Source organism: Emydura macquarii, unplaced genomic scaffold (assembly GCF_026122565.2).
Source record: "Emydura macquarii macquarii isolate MOO-44397 ecotype Brisbane River unplaced genomic scaffold, CSIRO-AGI_Emac_v2 contig_480, whole genome shotgun sequence".
Classification (NCBI taxonomy): Eukaryota; Metazoa; Chordata; order Testudines; family Chelidae; genus Emydura; species Emydura macquarii.
The window spans coordinates 15555099-15561125 of NW_027130617.1; the positions used below are offsets into that span (position 1 = coordinate 15555099).

The 6027-nt window shown below is 41.5% G+C and overlaps 1 long non-coding RNA gene across 1 annotated transcript in view; it reads right to left on the reverse strand.

The window, feature by feature from the left end:
* Window positions 1-6027, reverse strand: part of LOC137146925 (uncharacterized) — a 233750-nt gene that overhangs the window by 156786 nt on the left and 70937 nt on the right. The gene's annotated exons all lie outside the window — the stretch shown is intronic.

Here is a 6027-nt window from a genome sequence, read left to right on the forward strand (position 1 = left end):
TAAATATCCTCCTGTCCACAAACAAACAAAAAAAAAACCCCTCACCTGAGTTTGGTGCTTTAAATTCATGGTAACTGGCCTGGCTAGGGTGCAAAATAGAGCCCAGGTGTCACTTATACTAGGTTGGTAACCCATTCACTTTGCAGAGAGGACACAGGCTATATCACTCAAGTGTTGGTAGTCCTCCAGTGCTTTTCCCATAATTCCCCAGGTGCTCAGAAGGACAAACACGTTCTCCCACAATTCACTGGGAAGAATCATAGAACAGCTACATTTACTGCAACAAAGATGCTGATGGCCTGAGTGAACTCTGCAGTGAAGACTGAGCACCTGGGTTAGCCTACCCCAGGTGTGAGCAGCCACACTGTAAAACCATACCTAAGTTACTGTGTCCTCACTCGTGCTACACTCACCGAAGTGTGTTGCTAGGACTTCTGGAGTTATGTCTCATGGTTCTTTGGGCTGCAGTGAACTGAGACACTTCATGATTTTTTCCACAGAATTGTGGGAGAACTTGTCTGTCCTGCTGGACATGTGGGGGAATTGCGGAAAGGCATTACAGGACTATCAAATATCAAGTGATGTAGCCTGCATCCTTACTGCAAAGTTAATGGATTACTCAGCCACAGTGAAACCACTATCCAGGTTCTAAGCCTACACCCAGCCTGGTTTAAAGCATCAGCAAATTCAGGTGAGAGTTTTGTGTAGACAGAAACTGGGATGGGGCAACATCTGAGTAAGAGCCCAAGTTAACTCTGCAAGAAAAATATATCCACAGATTCCATTACACAATCAAGATGGGAACCTTGGAAAGGCTCCAGAGAAGCCACCCCCAACACACTCACCCAGTTAAACAACAAAGGCAGAAGCTTTGCATCATGAAAACAACTTGCTAATAGCCAATTGCCTAGGGACAGGATACTGTTAACTAGTTACTAATGAATGGTGCTGAGTAACTCTTTGGAAAGAGTCTCATCCACCACACCTACAGGAGCGACACTGAGAAAGTAGGGCTCAAGCGGGGCTTTAAGATTCAAAGCTGGATTTGGGTTGGAGAACGTGTGCCCCGCCAAGAGATGGAGGCTGTCAGCACTGGGCAGGAGCTAGCCTAATGCCTCTGAGGGCACTGGGGAGGGGCTCACAGCATTTTTAAAGGCTGTGGCTATAGGATTTCATTGAAAGCCCCTACTTTTTAAGGTGTCCATACCCCAACATTTCATGAGACTCCCACCATGATCTGCTTGACTGGGGAAGCTGAAGTCTACAGTAGTTCTCAGGCTGCCACAGTTGACCGATTGTCAATTAAACCTTCCTCAGCTGGTTTCTCATTATGAACCTGCAGTTAGTCTGGCAGGGACTATCACCTCACTGCCAATGCTTCCTTTCACGCTTGAAAGCCAAACTATCTTAGCATCTGTTGTGCATGTGCAAAGCATTGTGGGGTAGTTCACTGTTGAAATCCAGAGAAAGTCAATCCCAAGCATAAAAATCACGAGTCAGCTCCCCCCAAATCATGAGATTAAAGAATGCTCTACATTTTGGTTTCTTTTTATTTGGCTCCTGATTTTTAAGCCTTCAGGCTCATGTTTTCAAGGTTGCCTGCAGCCATGAGGGCTAGAAACTTACTTTTATTAAAAATGAAAATGGATTCTCATGTAACCACATGAGTTCAGGAGCAGACGCTTTAAGAAAAAAAGCCCACCAAATATTGCACAACTGACATTAACATTACAAGAGTTGATGACACTGGCAGAACTATAGGGACACAAACAGGTGCTTGTATGTGGGGAACTAGCTGAGTCTCAGAGTGTACGTCACAGATCGAAAGGAAGGCAAAAGAAAAATGGTATAGCACAGGACGGGTGGGGAAGGGGGCATGAAATGTTAGAGGTGGACTAAAAAGGCAAAGAAAATCAAAATCTGATTCAATATCTGTCATTCTTATCCCAATTCTCTACACCCCTCCGCCACCTCAAAAAAAATCCCGTTTCCTGGATGGCCTTGGTAGACTGCCACAGAAATCTATTTTGGGCTGCAGAATAACCGGTTTTTACTTTGTTTTTTTTCCCCCAGTGTATGAGTAGGTGGTTGGTTTTTTTTTTAATGGTAAGAATGAAGTCAAAATAGACCTTCATGGCTGCTTCTTTTTAAAAGTCCCTATATGTGCAGAGAGACTCACAATTTGTATCCATTTTGTCACTCCATTTCCCTCCTATGTTTATTTAAGCACCCTGCCATTAAAATAAGAATTAAATAAAATACGAAACAAAGGATACTAAGGGGGAGATTGTGAACCCTTTGCTCTCATTGATTAGCAGCTACAAGAAGCAGGGAAGTTCAAAGCTAAAGCGAACCCTTCCTCTTTCAATATGGTGTGCTTCCATATTGCTGAGGTCACAGATCAAGGCAGGCTGTTAGGTACCATATGGACTATAGAACCAAGGAACAGCAGGCAAAATTACAAACAATTGGCCATATTCTGTCTTCGTTACAGTCATGCAACCCCACTGATGTTAGCGGGGGTGTGTGGTGTAATTCCTCCTGAGGGCAGAATGTGGTTCAGTGTGTTTAGATCAGTTTGATTTTCCTTGCTTTTCTCACATCTCAATTTTGTGGGAATTTGTTTTTCACTTTCCACATAAACAGCACTAAGCAATCTATGTTTGTGCCATAATTCACAGAAACTGCTGCCAATCCTGTCTGCAAGGTAAATCCAAGAATGCCTATTGTGTTAACTAATGTTTTTTCCTCAGCCAAATTTTTCTTTTTTTGGACAAAAATGATCTGGAGCAAGTTAAAAATAGATATGGATTCTACAATAGTCAGGTCCTAGCCTGAAGTGCTTTGAGATCTACTGCTGAAAACTGCTATATAAGAACTAGGTCCTAGTATGATTATTATTATTCACATGAGTAGTCCTACTGATTTCAGTGGAACGAGTAGACACCGCCTTTTAAAAACAAAGAGTATTCACACATTAACCTGTCTCCTTCTTTACAGAAACGGTGCAAGCAGAGCTCTTTAATTGACACAGACATTCTGACTAAAACAGAGTGGTATTTTTTTTATTCCTTCTGCATAAACAGATTTTTTTAAAGGAATTAAGAGTGAAATATGGAATAGTGACCCTTTTTAAAGCAGAGCTAAGACTGGTTAGATCCTCTTTGGAAAACAGGAAATGAAATTGGGTGAAAATAACTTCAAGGCTGCCTTTACTTCAGAGAGCACAAAGGGTGGGTCAAGCTAATTTATGGATACAAATATAAACAAGTTGATTTCTTACTTTATAACAACATTTCAGTTACTAGCAGGATGCCATGATCATTTGCTATTGTTTTTAGAGGGCTGTTATCCCTTCTGGAGTATTCAGGAGTTCAAGTGTTGTATAATTACACAAAGCAGGGCCTAAGCAAGAATATCCTGTTTTGCTTCCTGTACACTCACTAGGGTGGCTCATCTGAATCCCTGACAACATCTAGCTCCATGAAGGAAACATTAAGACTCCTTGCTGATAGCCACTTTTCACCTAGAGCGCCTCAGCGGTTGGGCTGTTTAGTCACCAAGTGTAAGCAGACAATCACCCTTTTGTTTACTTTCTAGTCAGAAGGAGCGTTCCTGCTTTTCTTCACTCTGTATGGCCTCCATAATCCTAACAGTCATGTTCACTCAGCAGTAAGTCTAAATATATGCTTCCCAAAGGAGTTTCAAATCCATGACATAGATTAGCATCACTGTGGCTTGATGCAATCTGTGACAGATTCCACAGTAATTAACATTTTAAATCACAGTCAGTACTGATTCCTCATCAAACAATGGCATTCTGCTCCCCAAATAGTGAGAAATTAACAATAAATTTAAAGTGCAAAGCATTATTATTAGAAGTGAATAGGCTGTGGTGAACAATGTATCATTCAGAAGCTCTCTGTCAGCACTGCTTCATCTCATTACATATCACCACGTCTTTAAAAAAAAAAAAAAGAGGGAGACTCAACTCTGTGATGGTGAATCAGGAAACTTCACAAACATTCAAGGAACACACATGCCACTACAAATTAACCATTAGCACTGCATGGTATTCATTCTTTCTGTCACACACTGTGGGAAGCATGCCTTATTAGCATGGAAGTATGGAGCAATAGTATCTCAGTCTACTTAACATTCACTTACCTTGGGGAAAAAAAAGCACACAATCTCAGTTTTAAAACAAAAACAGAAACCCAACCCCCAAAATACTGCAGTTCTATTCCCTTCCACATTTAATCCTAGGATTTAAAGTTACAAAATGAAGTCTTACGGCCTTTTCTTTCTCCTCTTCCCTTTCACTGTAATGCTTACAATGAAATGTGGGTTTTGCATTTTTAATCAGCCCTAATCATAAACAAGACAGTGATCACAATTGCTGCTCCCCCCTTTATTTTTGAATTTCAATAGTATCCAGGACACTGGGGACCTTCCTGGATCCCAGATGTCAAGTTATACGGTCTGCCCTATTCTTTTTGTAGTGGCAATCCAGTTCCTTGTTAAGTTTCACAGAGATCTGAATGGCCATCCTGCAGTCACCACTTCTTACTCAGTGGTTGTGACTCAACTTCATCCTTTTGCCCCAACTCCCAAAAAACAATTCCCTTCGACCTAATAGTGTCTTTAAAAAATGCATTTGGGTTATTTTTTAAAATATCTTGTTAAAATGCCCTGCACAAATCCTTATAAAATCTGTATTCAGTATCACTGTTCCTGCTTGAGTCCTGTGCGGTCTATAAAATGTCTAGAGAGGGGCCCACTTCCCATACCTGCCCTACTTACATGCTGTTTTATTTAAAAATCAAGAGTACGTTTTACAACCACTTTGCCATGTTGAAAAAAACCAACAACCCCCAAAAACATAAAAGTGACTTTCTGGGGAAGAGGGATGCTTATGTTTTGTTTCACTAACTTTATTTTACAAGTGTATTTTGAAAGAAAAGTTATAAATCCCAAACAATTTAGCAAAAGCTAATGTAGCAGTAAACCAGAGCTGTCCATTGACCTACAGGCAAGAGCTGGTATTTTAAACCCCTGCTGCTTTAACTTACGTATTTAAGAAAAAAAAATCTATATGACTCAATGTAACACAATACCCCATGGATTCACAATGTGACTAGATAATGTGGAAATACTTTGCTTTTGACTCTGACCCATGATTATTTCAAAGAGCAACAACCTCAGTTTTCCTGGTAACCAGCAGATAAAGTTAAACATTGCATAAGAGATTCAGGCCAGCTCAATGGCCTGGGTATGCAGCATGAAGTATCACCAACAGAGCCAGATTTAAGGCAAATCACAACCCTCAGCAACCCCCTCTCCCATGTATTATTATTAAATACATCTATTGTGGCAGCATCCAAAATCTCTAATTCAGTATCAGAGCCCAATTGTTCTCTGGGTTTGCACAGTGTGCGCCACAGACAATCCCTACCCTGACGTGCTAAAGATTTAAAATCCTCTGCGGTCTCACCCCTTTGCCAAGGCCCTGTCCTGTAATGGAGGGGCCATTCACATAAGAGTGCATGTGATGGGTTTGTGGGGCCAAGCTATGATGAGCCTCCTCCCACACACACACACACACAGTGAAGGCCTCCTCCCACACACACACACACCCACCCACCCACCCACACACACAGAGTACTCCCCATCGCAGAAGATTTAATATCAGTGACATAGTTCACTCATCTCAGAGCTATAGTTTCAGGCTGTCAGGAGATTCAGGCAGATATTACTACCTTCATTACACTAGGGTTATGTTTTCATAGTTTTCTTTGGAACCTGTCAGGCTAGCAGCACATATTATATATTTTTATGAAATCTGAATTTTGGAGGTCTTCATGTGACCTTAGCAGCTGGGGCCCTATTATGGGTGTACAGTGCCCTGCCTCTAAGCAAGAGTCCTAGATTCCAAGTCCTGTTCTATCTCCTGTTTCCTGAGCTGTGTGGGCAGTTACCACCACTGAGGTGATGGACTCAGCTCCCATTACTAACTCTGCATCCATG